The 16,402-nt window shown below is 34.9% G+C and overlaps 1 long non-coding RNA gene across 1 annotated transcript in view; it reads left to right on the forward strand.

Moving 5' to 3' along the window:
- The first annotated feature begins 6,244 nt into the window (after window positions 1-6,244).
- The window catches only part of LOC148942386 (uncharacterized), a 31,763-nt gene continuing 21,605 nt past the window's right edge, over window positions 6,245-16,402 (forward strand). The window contains exon 1 of the long non-coding RNA XR_016143161.1: window positions 6,245-6,287. This is a non-coding gene — a long non-coding RNA (uncharacterized LOC148942386). The remainder of the gene's footprint in view (window positions 6,288-16,402) is intronic.

Here is a 16,402-nt window from a genome sequence, read left to right on the forward strand (position 1 = left end):
TGTTTTGAAAAGTTTATGGCTGTTTCCCATGTAGAACTGGGGTTTGCAGCCCCTACTCTTTTCGGAAAAATGATTTTTGAGCACATTTCTGATGTCTCTACACTTTCCTTTTTGAATGTGTATGAGTGTCTCAACTGCAATGAGCCAACCTTTTCTTAGCGAAATTTCGGGCTATACAGGTGGATTATATCTTCGTTTTTTGCCATATCTTACCTATGTTCCGAAATTTTGAGGTGGTTTTGCCAAAACTGATATTCATTCCGTTTTATCTCAGGAAAGGCTCACCTTTGGCTAATAAAAATAAGCACAACAATATAAGCGATTTTCTTCTTAATTTTGAAACAAAAATTAATGCTCTAGCTATTGCCGATTCTGATATACAAATGTCAAAATTTTCAAACTCGTTTTTCTCCCGTTTTTGGAAAAACAGATTCGGCAAAACCGCTTTCAGGCGACGCAATGTTACTGATTTAAAAAAGTCCACTTTCCTTTCTTTTTGTTGAAAGGCTGCTTGTAGGGAAGGAGCAAGTATAATTTGAACTTGGCTTACAGTATGGACCTTAGAACATAATTAATTTTTTCACATAATCAAGATTTACTCATTTCAATCAAGAGTCCCAACCAATCAGAAGCAATATATTGCTGCTACACCTGAACCAGTGAGCTGTGAAACTATCGCACTCTTCTTGTTTACACACCAAGTAATAGCTTTTGGTAAAAAAAAAAAATAGTCCAAGGTTTTCATAAGTTTAAACCAAGTCAAGCCACAAATTATCAATCTTGGTAAATATGGAGCAGTTTAAATTACTGACCTAGAAATAAAGTGAACATACCACTCAATTTCTTTTTTATGCACTGAATATAACAATTACTTTAATCGCAAATTCAGTTTTAAGCCATAACAGACCTTCAAAGATGATATCCTTTTCCCTTATTTTAGATACCGCTTATATGCCTCTGTTAGCGTCACTCTTGGTTAAACTGGTTTATCCATAAATTGAAGTGACTGTCACGAAATCGAGCGCCAGAAAACCCATGGGAAATATAAAATTTGGGCTATATATTTTTACATGGGGGGGGGGGTAAAGTACAGCGAATTTTTAGTTGGAATGTCAACTGTAATTGTTGTACATATGATGAAGTAAGATTTGTTGTTTTTAAACGTTTTATATGGCTAAAAATGAGGGAAAAGGTTGTAAATATTCAATAATTAACATAGATGGCCTACGAATAAACTGAGCATACCACTCGATGTCCTGTTTCTATGTTCTTTCTGAATATAATAATCGTTTTTGGTGACAATTCAGTTTTAAGCCTTTTACCGATCTTCGAGGAAGATAAATACGGCTGGATCCCTATATTACAGATTCAGCCGTAATAATTTATGATTTTGATCATAATTTATGTTCTAAGAATGGCGTCACTCACATGAATTTCTTTTTTAGCCAAAACTAAGGGTCTAAACGATGTTTTTTTTTCATACTAGTGACTTATCTATATCATTTTTTTCAGGACAGTTAAATCAAGTGTTCCAATTTTCAAAAAAAGGAGCCAGTTTCAGGAAAAATTTTATACATAACTAAATACATACACAGTTGCTCCTTTAAAGACAGTAGATAGATACACTGCTGAACAAAATGACTTTCCTGGCCGTATTGTAGGAGACAATGACATTGAAGAAACTGAATATACCGACTGCTGTAATGATGTTGATAGTAGCTTGGATGATTCAGACCTTGACAACGAAAGCGTCAAATCAGTACCAAGACAAAGAGCAGTTTTCACTATAGCATTGACGCTAGAAGGAGTACTGGTAACAATACAAAAGCTGTTTAAAATCTTGAAAGTGCGCACCAAATCCCCTGATTATTTTGAAGCTATTTGCAAGACATATAATCTTAGCCAGTCCATCACAAAGGATATGACTGTTCGACATAACAGCAGCCTTACCATGTCAGAAACGTATTGTACCCGGAAAGAGTCATTGTGCGACTTCTTAAACCGAAACCTTCGTGATGCTAAAATTAGAGACCTCAAACTTCACTTCAGAGTAATGATTGGTTCATTGCGGAAAATGACATTATGGTTCTTTGCCCGTTTAAACAGGCAACGGTAGAGCTTGTAGACGGTAAATAGCTAGTCCGTATAATTTTGTTTCTACAAGCTGACTTGTGTTGATGATTAAAGAATTTCAGTAGCTTTGTCAGACACCGGAAAGTAGTCCTGTGACTAAGTCAAGGAATGGCGTAAAGGAATTATTAGCAATTCAGTCCAGGAGTTTTTTTTATGTCCTTTGCTTGATATGCTACTCTTCACAAGGGCTGGCTTTTGTTACCTTTGCTTGTCTTATAAGTACACCCGGATATTATGCGATGTTTTCCGGTAATCCTAAGCATTTAATCAGTTCGTTTCTTAGCAAACAAGCAAAATGAAATTTCCTAATGAAAATCAATAAAATATTACCTTTCATACCAGAATTTAATCTTTTGATTAATTTGCACCTCTGAAACATGTTTTAAAGGTATATTGGGTGAAGTTTAGGGTCTGCCATATGACTGCCGTTAAAAGTTAATGATGAAATCTGTTTCTGCTGGCTACCTGGAAGAACTAAGTGCTCTGGCTCTTGCAGTCGTTGCCAGTATGTTTTTCATGGTTGCAATGGTAGCTGCAACATAGTAAAGAGCGCACCACATGCCATAGTAATCAAAAGTTAAAAAATATGTTTAGAAAAAAAATACATTGTGAAAAAAATTGCCATCTGGCACTGATTCAGAATTGGTAACTATTATTTTGGTTCGTCTTAAAAGTAAAAGTTTATTACGAAAAGAAATTTATGGTGATTTCAAATAAAAGTCTGAAACCCCTCGAAAATGATGTCAGGTCAAAATGAAAATTGTACCATTAGAATCAGCATGGTTGAAACCCTTGTACAGGGAAATTACAATCTACCACCTTGAATAATAAGGAAAATCTCTTTTTTTGCACTGATCTGTCTCCCGTTTTTTTGCTCATATTTACGTTCTTACGGCACTTTTGGTGCCATTTTTCAAGCGGAAAAGCTTGTGGCTAGTGAGCTACAAGAACCTTTTACAGTGATGTTTAATGGATCACTTGAAAGTTATTGCTCATATCTACGTGCCTTTTATCAATCCTTTTATTCGAAAGTGCAATATAGCACAAGAAACAACACTTTTGGTGACACTTCTTGAGTGGAAAAGCTTTGGAAGCATAAAACGTAACTATTCTAATAATTATAGTACAAAACCCTTGATTAAAAATTCACAAGAACAACTCCAGTATACTCCCCCTCTAAGCCTCCTTAGTAAATTTTACCATTATAGTCATAAGCAGAATTTCTAGTTGTTCAATGATTTTCTATTACAATGGATCTGTCAACATACAATGAATTTATAACATTCATTATTACAATAAATTTTTCAACATAATCTCCTTCAATTTCTAATCACTTCTCCAGGTGATGCTTCCGTCCTTTTAGAATATTTTTAGGCAAATCCAGAGATCCCTTGAGTATACTAAAAATTCGATAAGTAAAACTCCTTTAGAGTTACAAAAAATGGTTGCCATTACTTCGTTGACAAAAATTTCAAGTATTTTTGGAATACCCATCGTATGGTGGTACTGGGAAGGTAAATTTGAACCCAGGAGTCAAAATTGAGGGATGGGGCCGATAAACGAACAAAGGTAGCCTATAAAAAATTAAACGATAGAAACTTCTTTGTTGCGATGTTAGGTTATACGGTGTAAATTTGTAAAACTTCATAGTACATACGGAAATCATACTAAGGGGATTTCAAACCTTAAAATTTTCTTTAAAAAAATAAATACCTCTAGAATACCAAAAAAATCGATTCACGACACTAATCTTAAAAGTTATTTCTTGGTGTGCAGTCCAAATTTAATATAGAAGAGCACTCGTTTTCTTGCTAGTTCGGAAAAATTCGGAACTATACTGTCTGGATCAGAAAGATTTCTTTTGTGGTGAAAGATATGGGAGCTAGATAGTCTCAGTAAGAGGGAAAGCTGGCATAATTTTTTTAGATTTGTATAAAAATGATTCACTATTCCTGATAACCTATCATCCTAAGGCAGAGAGTCACCCAATAAGGGTAATTTAGATTTTAATCAGTTCTGTGAGCCATTTGATGGCAATTGGAGATCAAAAATGATTCAAAAATTTATTACTGACCGTGTCCTAAGGTTTTCCCGGAGGTTGTACCATTATTTAGAGTGCCATTCAATACTAACATCCACCCAGTTTGGATTCAGAAATGGACGCACGACCGAACAAGCTGTGGCTTATCTCTGTGGTGTTGTGAATACTGCCCTGGACCTTGGTTTTAAAGTGTCTACCATCTTTTTGGACATTATAAAAGCTTTCGACACTGTAGACCATGGTATATTGCTTGAAAAATGTGAATTTTATGGGATTAGAGGGCCTGCTCTTGATTTCCTACGTAGTTTTTTGTCTAATAGGCAGCAGTATGTGCGAATAAATGGATCTACTTCTTCCGTTGTAGATATGAAATGTGGTGTGCCACAAGGGTCCGTTCTTGGCCCCTTGCTATTTTTGATATTTGTAAATGATCTTGTACTGTCCCTGAAGGATGCGAAAACTAAAATGAGCGACATGTTTCACAGTGACAGTGACGTTACAGTACCTCTATTTGCCGATGATACTTCATTGATTTGCATTGCAAAAACAGAACGCCTTTTAGTTGAATTAATGACACAGTGTTTAGATCAAGTGTCTAGCTGGCTAAGAGTTAATAAAATAAAAGTAAACCCATCAAAGAGCAGTTTTGTAATATTTTCGCGTACATCTAATTACTACCCATGGATCCAAGAAGTGAGTTACCTGGAAGGTAAAGTTAAGCGTGATCAGTGTGTTAGATATTTGGGTATTATGCTAGATGAAACACTATCTTTTAGGAAACATGTTGAAAAGGTGTCAGGAATCCTGTGCCGTAATCTGGGAATACTGCGTAAATTGAAACATGTATTACCCCCTTCTGTTCTTCGCACTTTGTATTTTTCTATTATACATCCACATATATTGTATTGCTCATCTATTTGGCTGAGTACGTTTCCATCAATTACTAATCGAGTTCGAGTGATCCAAAATAACGGAATCCGTGTGTTGACTGGTAAATCAAATCTTGTATCCGTTAGAGCTACCTATATTGATGTAAAAGTATTACCTGCTGCAGGCCTTAGAGATTTTTATAGCCTTCAATTTATGTTCAAATATAATAATGAATTATTACCGTCTTGCTTTTCAGGAATGCTAAAAGCTAGATCTTCGATTCATGATCATGAAACTCGCCAAAGGGAAAATTTACATGCCCCGCTCGTGGTGTCTGCCAGGTCGACATTCTCGCCTATTTATAGGGGATTAAAGTTGTGGAATGGGGTTAATAAAGAGTTAAGAGAAATAGGGGATCTGAAGGAATTTAAAAATAAAATAAAAGGAATGTTATATGAGAAATATGATTTTTAAATTTTTTTTTTTTTTTTTTTTTTTTTTTTTTTTTTTTTTTTTTTTGTATGTACCTGGAGGACAAGTATGGTGATTTTGTGATTGGTGGTAGGAACTGCGTGCGAAGGGGAATGATTTTTCTTTTATTTTATTTTTTTTAGGCCTAGGTTGTATATTTCTGTTGTGAATATGAAATTTTGATATATGCCTACCCTTAGGACAACCTGACCCCAGGTTCTTGGGTCGGTAGTGAGTAAAATGTATTGTCCTTGTGTGTGTTAATAAATTACTATTACTATTATTGCGTGTTTGTGACTGAGATTCGTAATTAACAACGTTCTTAATTAAAAACGGCCAAAGATGTTGTTGCTTTTTGGCTACAACGGTAACCATGCATTTGACAATTTAAGCGGAATTTCGAATGAAAACAGTGTTGCTCGATTGGCTTATTTTACACCAAACTGGCTTTTTGTTGGCGACTGGCGTGAAAAGTTTTGGAACTGGCTTGTGGCTTATAACTTGGCTACTTTTATTTTGAGCTGGCTTATTTCTTGGCGTGATTTACTTTTTCGGGAAGAATTTATATTTTTTGGCAATTCATCCGATTCTCGAACGAAAGAACAAACGAATGCTCACGAAAGGTCAAAATCACGTTTTAACTCTATGGTCAAAATACGAATCTAACCGCGGCAATGCGGTGAAGTTTTCAAATTCTAAGAGCCATGTGGCTTCGTAACAACAGCATAAAAAGCCTTAGCCATTAAGTCATGGGGTTGAACTATAGCTGAAGGTACAGTATATTAGCTGTTACTTGTTAGTATAGAATAACGCCAGGAATCAAACTCATAACAGACATGTCTGTAACATCTACAGATCCTGTTTAGCTGTTTAGTTTATGTGAGTTATCCAGGAGTCGTCATGTACACTGTAGCTATTTTCTGTGGTTTGAATCTCTGTATAAACAGATTGGGTAAACAGCCTAGCCCACTGGTTACACACCCCAATGCATTGGGTACTGCCCCCAATATATTGGGTACCCCCATACCCATTTTCACTTTTTGTCTAGGCCTATTCTGAGAAAATACGTTTATTTATATTTGAGGTTTTCTTTGCATCACTTCAGTTTAAATATGCTCAAAGGAAGAAGCAAACCGGTCATGGGTTTTCTCAGAATACATGCAAAAGTGAAAATCGGTATGGGGCATCTAGGGATAGGGTAAGACACCCAGTAGTCGGACACCTTAATCACTTTGAAAACTTTTTGACTTTTAAACTACTCTAATTACTGTATTATGCCACCTAGAAACTTAATTTTTTTTACAGTTAAAATCCTCTTTCTGTTTTGAACAAGTAGGTTACTAATTCAAATAGTTTTGCTTGTACAGCGCCTCCTAATTTTGAATTTACTAACAAGTAACAATTTTGCCTAAAGTTGGACATACAAACCGCTCATTGTAAATAGTTATGAAGCAATATTGCTTATTTCCGTCCAGCAAACTTCCTATTTTCGGCCAGTAGCAATGAAACTGGTTTTCCCAGTTTTGTTTTCTATAGGCTGTAATCTTAGCCAAGCTAATTTAAGAATAGCTACAGTCTGTAAAATCACCATTTCGTAAATGAAAAATTAAATTTTAAAGGTTTATTACAAATTTGCACATTAATAAGATAATAATTCAGATTGGAATTATTGAGAAAAGTGAATATCCTTGTTATTGAATATGGGCATGTGCGGATCAAGGATTTTTTTTGGGGGAGAGGGGGGGGGGGCAAAATAGGTGGATCCAATAAAAAAAAAATATGGGGCACAACGTAGGTTGATCTGATAAATTTGCATCAGGAGTAAGTTTAATTAATGCAAACTTGAGTTAATGAAGTAAATTATGCTCTTTAATGCTCTTTTTATGCTCTAAGAATATAGTAATCATTTTTGTTGGAAATGAATTTTAGCCCCCACCCCTATATATACCAATTCATGGTATATATTTGCACATTAGGGGGGTGGGGGTGATTTTATTTCTGTGCAAATGAGAAGTAAGTTTCAACTCCCCCACCCCCTAATCTGCAAATATATACCATGAATTGGTATATATAGGGGGGGGGGCTAAAATTCATTTCCAACAAAAATTGTTAAATATATACCAAATCATATTGAGTTAGGAATAAAGTGAATACACTATTCGATGCCTTTTTTTATGCTGATTACAAATATAATAATCATTTCTATCTGAAATGAATTTCAGGCCCCCCCCCCCCTATATATGCCAATTCAGGGTATATATTTCTACATAAGGGGGAGGGGGGCAAATTTTGTTTCTGATGTAAATCAGAGGTAAGTTTAAACGTAAGTTTAAGATAAATATTCAGATTGGAATTATTGATAAAAGTGATTTTCCTTGTTTTTCAATGAGGACAGGTGCGGATCAAGGATTTTGTTTTTTTTTTGGGGGGGGGGGCAAAATTGGTTGATCCAATTAAAAAATTTAGGGTTTGCAAAAAAGGTTGATCCAATAAACTTGCATCAGGAGTAAGTTTAATTAACGTAAACTTGAGTTAATTAAGTAAATTACACTACTTTAGGCTATGCTAGGGGGCGTGCGCCCCTTCGCCCCCTCCCCGCTGGATCTGCCACTGAATGAGGGGAACTGGTATTCCCCTGTACAATGTTTTCAACTATGCAAGATTCCAATGGTGCACTTTTCATATTTATCTGACACTATTTTTGATGTGTTTTAGGCTTTTTATAGAACTTCCCATAAACTTCTTCTTGGAATAAACTTTCACTTTTAAAACAAACCAAAATAATAGTTATCATTCCTGATTCAATATCCCATGGCAACGTTTTCTCAATAGTAATTTTTTTTCAAAATGTTTTTAACTTTTGGTTACTATGGGCTGTTGTTTGTTCTTTTCTAGGTTACACCTACCTCTGCAACCATGACAGTGGTGGATCGAAAGGGGGGAGGGGGTTCACCCCCTAGTCAGTACCTCACTCTTTAAGCCAAATAATTTTTAGTACTTTCATAAGAGCTATTTATTCTAAATAACGGCCTTTGTGATTAAGGGGTCATTTTTAAAGAACTGGAACAAAATTTGAACTTTAGCTTAAAGAGCGAGGTATTGACTAGTAGGCGAGGCCCCTAATATACATAATAAAAATATATGAATGTAGAAGTTCGTTGAATAAGTTAATTCGTAAGTTACGTATCTTTATTACTAATAAATACGTTCATAAATAAAATTAAATAAGTTTCGAGAAAGCCATTTAACCAAATAAAAGCAAAATTAATATGCAGATTTTGTTTTAATTATTCATGCACAGTGACCCAAAATCAAAACCTGCATCAATTCAAAAAAGTTCAGAAATTAAATAAAAAAACACGTTTTTTTAACTGAAAGTAAGGAACAACGTTAAAACTTAAACAGAAATTATTCAGTATATGAAAGGGGCTGTCCCTTCCTCAACGCCTCGTTCTTTGCGCTAAAGTTTGACTCTCTCATAACTCTTATTTTTGTTAAACAATAAAAAATTCGTTAATCCCCCTCCTCGTCAGCAGCTACACCCAAAATATTCTTGTTTTGCTTTGGCATTCTTCAAGACAAATATTGAGCTATCTACTGAGAAAAGGCGCCTTTTATTATTTCTTTGCTTTCAATCTTGTATATACGTGACTGAAATATAGCCCCTTATAGAAAAGAATACTCTGTAACCCTTCGTCCTGATGTCTTAGTTTAAGGGGTTTTTCCGCCGTTCAATTGTTAGATAACAATGTTAGCTAACAAAAATATGTTTGGACGGCGAAAACGGAATTGTTAGCTAACAGAAATAGTTAGCTCACAATTCGCAGAAACATGATTTTGGGCAGGAAATTCAAAGAAAAATTCTGACCAAGATAGTGTTGCTGAGACTTTATCTCAGCTTGATAATACCCAAAGCTTTGAAATTCAATTAACAGAATATTTCAAAAAGTTCATATCTTAAAGAAAAAAAAATATAACTATTAATGCCAGCAAGTGAAACAAAGACAAAACATTTTATTAATTGGCAAAGTACATTGAATTTAGGCGAAAAATTAAAATACCAGTGCTAAAGCTTTCCTAAAGTAACTGTTTAGTGCATTTACATAAGTTATCCCACAAATGGAGGAAGTGGATCAACCTATAAAGAATATAATTTGATTGCATATGTGAAATCGTTTTATTTTTGATAATATCAAATTGCTATGACTACGTTACAATCTCGTTTTTTTACTATTTTTTTAAACGAAATAATGTATTTTTTTTTCAATTAGATTACTAGAAAAGATATTTATAATAAACTAAAAGGGTAAAGGAAAAAAAAATAAGAAATAGGAGCAATCCTCGATTCTCCATCAATATTGTAAGCATAAAAAGTACCCATCTTGCTTATTTTTGAATATTTTGCTTTAAATTCCCCAACAATTTCCTTCAACAAGCATTTGGTTTGTTAGAGAAATCTTCTAACAATTTTAGCTAACAATTTTTAGTTGGACGGCGGAAAAACGATTGTTGGGGAAAATGTTAGCTAACAGTTTTCTGTTGGAGGGCGGAAAAATCCCTTTAGCTTAAATTCATTTTTATTATCGGAATTCAATCAAAATTAAGTGCACATGCCCCATCAATATTGGTCAAACATGTCACTTCAATACATGACAAGTCTCACATCAACTTACTAAACATAAATTGTTTCCGGTTGCTATATGACTAAAATAGCTTGTTTAACCTGCCATCATTTATCATTAGAGAACTTCAAACAAAGATGATAAGAACTGTTTACAATTGCACAGACAATTCCTTGAAGTATGAATTTATAATTAAGTCAACGGAATCAAAACGTGTTAAAAATGAAAGGGAAGAGTAAATGATTGTCTGGTTAACAAGCATGCAAAATCGAGTATCTGAAGATGTCAAAATGAAAGTGAAGAGCCAAGTTTGCACCTTTAGAGGAAAAGTGGAAGCGATAATGAGAACAAGTCCAAAATGAAAATAAGTAAGTATATGTAAGTATAACAGCACTAGACCCTTAGGGCCCATCCAGCAGTCCTGATCTCTGTTTGGTAATATAACATAACAATAAATTATTTTTGGTACTTTTTAAATATTATCTTGTTACATGGGCACCCATAAAGGGCTGGGGGGGGGCAAGGGATGGTTGCCCACCCCTGGCCGAATGATGGTGTCATATATTTGTAGGCTATTAATTTAAAAAAAAACTTTACACAGAATAAGTTTTTAAAGAAAAGTAAAGATCTCTCTTAATTCAAAAATGGGCAGAAATAATGTCAAATAACCTTCCAAGTGTAGAACTACCATACATCACTATCACCTCTGAAACAAAACTCAAAATAAACAGAAATTATCTTAAATTGCCAAGCCAAAATGGGAAAGACCAAAAATCCCCCAGGGGTATCCCATGAAAACATCCCCGAGGGGTATAACCTAAAATTCTTATCCCCATACTTGGGGGGATTGAGTCAATCCCAAAGGCCATGTTATGAGATCTTTGGACTATTTTATTTTACAAATGGCTATCTTAGAATTTCTGTCGGATACATTGGGGGAAAATATAACGTGGGGGGGGGGGAGGGGGTGTTTTTGTTGTATAGCTACCCTCCAACAAATATTACTCTTAAAAATGACTCTTCAACTTCCTATTTCCAATCCAATGATTCCCCTCTGAAGTGTATACCCCGTTTCCATAAAAACCTTAAGTGCCCTTGGGGGATACCTCACAACCCGGGCCCTCTGGACCATGAGGAGGCTCTCATCCTCATTGACATATTTTCTGAACTTTTAAACTGCGTCGAACAAAATAACTCGTGATTTTGACTCGAAGCGTTTGGGGAAATGATGGGCGTAGGGGGGTTCAATCTGGGCGCAAAATTTTACGAGGGGGGTGGTTATTTCTTAAAAAACCTCCAAAAAGAATGGAATTTCTGTTTTTTTTCTCTGGAATTTTAGGGGGTTCAACCCCCCCCCCGAGTACTGCCTTGCCCAAGGGAACAAATTTGCTACTGTACAAGGAAACCGGTCACGAAAAACCTGTCAAATAGGCTATTTGCAAGAGACCGCTATAGATAAATGACTGCAAAGTCATTCATCTAAGACATAGGCTAAAGACAGGCGATAATCTCGTAAAATTTTCTTAGTTTGTCTTTCAAATAATCAATTGTAAGCTGTTTTGCGGATCTAATTGACTTTCCAAATGGAAGGCCTAAATACCTAAGCGAGGTGGAAGATCAGAATGTAGCTGGATCAACTTGGATTGTTTCAAATGTAGAGATTACTTTTTGACTTTGTATCAAACAGTTCATGGTAACAAACTGTAAGTAAGGAGCGACCCGGCTCAATGGTAACCAAAACTCTAGAAAACGGGTAGAAAACTAGGAAACTCTAGAAAAAGAATCAGATTTCAATGCTGATTCCAAATATATAACTTTCATCAAGTTTAGTGCTTCCCAGCAAAAGTTACGCGCCTGAGAAAATTTGGGTGATTTTCAAAAAAAGGGGGAAAGACAGCCTAAATGATATAGAACCTTAATGAAAATCACACCATCATATTCAGCGTATCAGAGAACCCTGCTGTAGAGGTTTTAAGCTCCTATCTACAAAAATGTGGAATTTTGCATTTTTTGCCAGATGAAAGATTACGGATGCGTTTTTATTTGTTTTTTTTTCCCAGGGGTGATCGTATCGATCGTATAAATTTTTAATGTTGCTCTTTACTTTCATCTTGAAAAATAACTTGTTTTTATTTAATTGTTATTTAAATCTTTTGGCATAGCTTGTTCAGTGTATTTCTTAATGAACTAATTCAAATTGAAATATTGAACTATTTAAATACACAAATGAAATATTCACAAATAAAAAAAAATCTGGAAAACATCAAATAAGACAACCTTATCTCTTTTCTTCCTTGTACACGACGATGTAAAATAAGAATTTTGTAAATAATTTCTGAGACCACACTGGCTAACCATGATAAAACAAAAAACCGCCAAGACAAACAAAAAATTCTTTTTTTTTTGCGATTTTTTGTTTTATAAGAATTTTGAAGATATAAAAGGACCAGAAATATTTATACGTGTATATTCTATGTGCAGTGCTGTCAATTGGGGAGCAGGGGTATTTGCTTCTTTAAGTGTTTTTGCTCCCCTCCTATGTTTGGAAAAATATCATGTTTGGTACTTTCATTTCGAAATGGCTTTTTCTTGACATTTTCATCAAGAAAACTATAAAAAAAAAAACTTTTGTGCCCCTATATTTTAAAAATATTTTCCCCCCAAGCATTCCCCCTTGTAATATTTTTTGTCACCACTCTCCCCGCGCAGACTTAGAAAAATTCTTAATTTGGCATTTTCAATGAGAATAGTATTTTCTTGGTATTTTTATTAAAAGTTTTCGTGACTTTGACCTACATTTTCGTGAATTGATACCACTACTTTCTTTTGGAAAGGAGCGGAACTTTGCCCATTGTTTACATATAATATTGGTTAATGGGAAGTATAAAGACGTTTCAGGAGGGATTCTTTTCTGATGGGGGGGGGGAGGAGTCTTCCATGGAGGATGTTTCCTTGGGGGAAGGGACATTTCTATGAAGAGAGCGCCGGATTTCCCAGCATTATTTAAAAAACGATCAGAAATTAAATTAAAAAAAATAGTTTTTTTAAACTGAAAGTAAGGAGCAACATTAAAACTTAAAACAAACAGAAATTATTACGTATATGAGGGGGTTCGCCCCCTAGTCAATACCTTGCTCTTTGCACTAGAATCTTTTTTAGTAGTTTCAAAAGAGCTATCTATTCTAATTAACCGGCTTTTGTGATTCAGGGGTTTGTGATTCGAACAAAAATCGAACTTTCGCGTAAAGAGCGAGATATCGACTATGGGATAAACTCCCTAATATTCGTTATAAAACAGACGAATATAGAAGTTCGTTACGTAAGTTAATTCGTAAGATACGTCAGAAAAAAATTTCGAGAAAGCCATTTAGCCAAAAAAGTAAAATTAATATGCAAATTTCGTCTTAATTATTCATGTACGGTGAGCTAAAATCTAAGCTGCATTAATTCAAAAACGTTCAGAAATTAAATAAAAAAAAAAAAAAAATTAAACTGAAAGTAAGGAGCAACATTAAAACTTAAAACGAACAGAAAAGATTCTGTATATGAAAGGGGCTGTCTCCTCCTCAATGCCTCACTCATTACGCTAAAGTTTGAATCTGTCACACAACTTTTTCTTTTAAAACAATAAAAAACTTAGGTTAAATACATACCCTAACCTAGGTACCTTTCCCCCCTTAAACACCAAAAAAACAATCGTTTAAATATTGTAACTCCATGAGAAACCACAGCTGTGCAATGTTTTATCTATAGCGGTCTCTTGCAAATAGCCTATTTGACAGGTTTTTCGTTACTGGTTTCCTTGTACAATAGTAATTTTTTTTTCCTTGGACAAGGCTGTACCCAGGGAGGGAGTTGAACACCCCCCCTCCCAAAAATGAAATGTTTGTCTGACTTGTAAAAATGTAACAAAAATGTAGGTAAACAAATTTTGGTGTTTACGCATCATGCAGGTATACTATACAGGGCTTCCACTCTCGAAAATTCAAATTCGGGGACAAGTCTTAAAAATTCGGGGAGTTTTCGGGGACAAGTCTTCAAGATTCGGGGATTTTTCGGGAAAAAACAAAATGGAATTTCGCTGCGAAAATTTGGGAGACAAAATTGGTTTTAGCCTCGTTTTCTGGCTCAAGTAGGGCTTGTATCTGCCTAGTAAATCAAGCCTTTTACAAAATAGGTTTTAGATCCAGAGCCACAGCCCGGGATTGGAACCCATAGCTGAAAACACTTATTGCTGATATTGCGGCAAAAACTTCAAAATTGTTTTCAAAAAAAGAAGAGTTTTAGTTTTTTTGTTTAACCCACCTCCCCCCAGAAAAAAACAGAAATTCCATCCTTTATGGAAGTTTCCCCACAAATAATTACTTAGCTGCCTTATTCTCTAAGTATACAAAGAAACGAATGAGAAAAATACACGAAACAACATAATTAAATCTATCAAAACATAATTTGAAAATAAGGCGCCTTCGAAATCGACAAAAAAATACTGACAAAGCTAGTGCAGACAAGTCTAACAATAAAAGAACGTAACTCAGAATATCAAAGCATAACTTTTATAAGGGCACCGTAAAAAAAGGCAGAAACCATCAAAAAAGCTAGCACCGACAAATCAAATCAAACATTAAAACAGTACGACTATTTGAGTCAAAGCTATTCAGATGTAATAGTATATCCAGGCTCAGATCATCTCCCGGTATTTGCTCATGTCACGTGTCTTAGAAAACGACGTATCCCGGCTAAAAATTCTGACACGTGAGCTGAAAAAGCAAAATCCGAATAACTTTGCCGAGGAGTTGAGCTGTATCAAGTGGGACCCGGTCCTGGGGATTTCTGGTGATTGTTCTCTAGCGTACAATCAGTTCATGTATATTTTCCAACCGATTTATGAGAAAACATGCCCCTTGCGCTTGACCAAACAAAAGAGGGACGATCCCCGCAAGCCGTGGATTACGGAGGCATTAATAGACATGATAAAAAAGGAACTTGTTATATGAGGAATATCTTAATATTCAGGATGACGCAGATTTTGCAGAGTTCAAGCGAGTTAGAAATACGGTGACCACTATGAGAAGGCAAGCAAAGAAGAAGTATTTTGAAGAAAAGTTTTCTGATAGTAAGGGAGATACCAAAGCCACATGGGAGGCTATTAATGAGTTTATGGGAAATCAGAAAAGTAGTCAGTCGCCTTGCATTGATATAAACGGAAGTTATGTGAGTGATAAAAATGTAGTCGCGAATCATTTTGGCCAGTTTTATTCTCAGGTTGGCTCGTCTGTGCAAGAGAGTGTAAGGTGTGACAGGGAAAATTTTCTTAGCGAGGAATTCGTGTACTCTCGTGGAGATACTGTTGAGTTCCAGTTTGAAAAGTGTACAAGTTATGAAGTGATTAAAATAGTGAAAAATATAAAATCGAATTCTGCTGGGATAGATGGCGTGAATCTGAGAACTTTTAAAGCTGTGTTAATGTATATACTACCATGTATTCTCCATATTATTAATTTATCTATGGAAAAGGATCTTTCTTGGGGTGGGTATTGGCATATTTGTTAAATGTATTTTGATGTTAAATGAACTGAACTGAACTGAATGCATAACTTTCAAACAAGGCACCTTCTTAATATACAAAAAAACACTGACCAGACAAAAATAGCAAAGAAAGTAAAACTAATATATAGCATAAGTTAAAGTATCAAACCATAACTTTAAAAAAATTACCTTTTAAACAGACAATGTAACCATTGACAAAACTAGTACAGACAAGACCAACATTGAGACAGCATAACTAAAAACATCAAAATACAAGTATCAAACAAGGCACCTTCGAAATAGACACAAGTCAAACCACGATATAGCATAAATAGACATATAAACCATAACTTGAAAAAAAAAAAACACATAAGAAATATACAAGGAAACCAACGACAAAACTAGCACTGACAAGTCAAACCCCTGAAGAGCATAACTAAATACATCAAATCATAAATTCCAACAAGGCACGTTAGAAGTCACTTTCAACAAGGCACTCTCGAAATAGACAAAGGAACAACTGGCAAAATAGAACAGACAAGTCAAACCACAATACAGATTAACTAATTACACCAAACCATAACTTTCAAAAAAATGTCTTCAAAATATACCAAGAGATCAACGGCAAAAATAGCATCTACTAGTCAAACGACGAAACAGCATAGCTAAACATATCAAATCATAAATTTTAAGCAAGGTACCGTTGAAATAAACAAAAAAACCATCGATAAAGCTTACA

Source organism: Artemia sp. Qi Xiang Cuo, chromosome 17 (genome assembly GCF_049724085.1).
Source record: "Artemia sp. Qi Xiang Cuo chromosome 17, ASM4972408v1, whole genome shotgun sequence".
NCBI lineage: Eukaryota > Metazoa > Arthropoda > Branchiopoda > Anostraca > Artemiidae > Artemia > Artemia sp. Qi Xiang Cuo.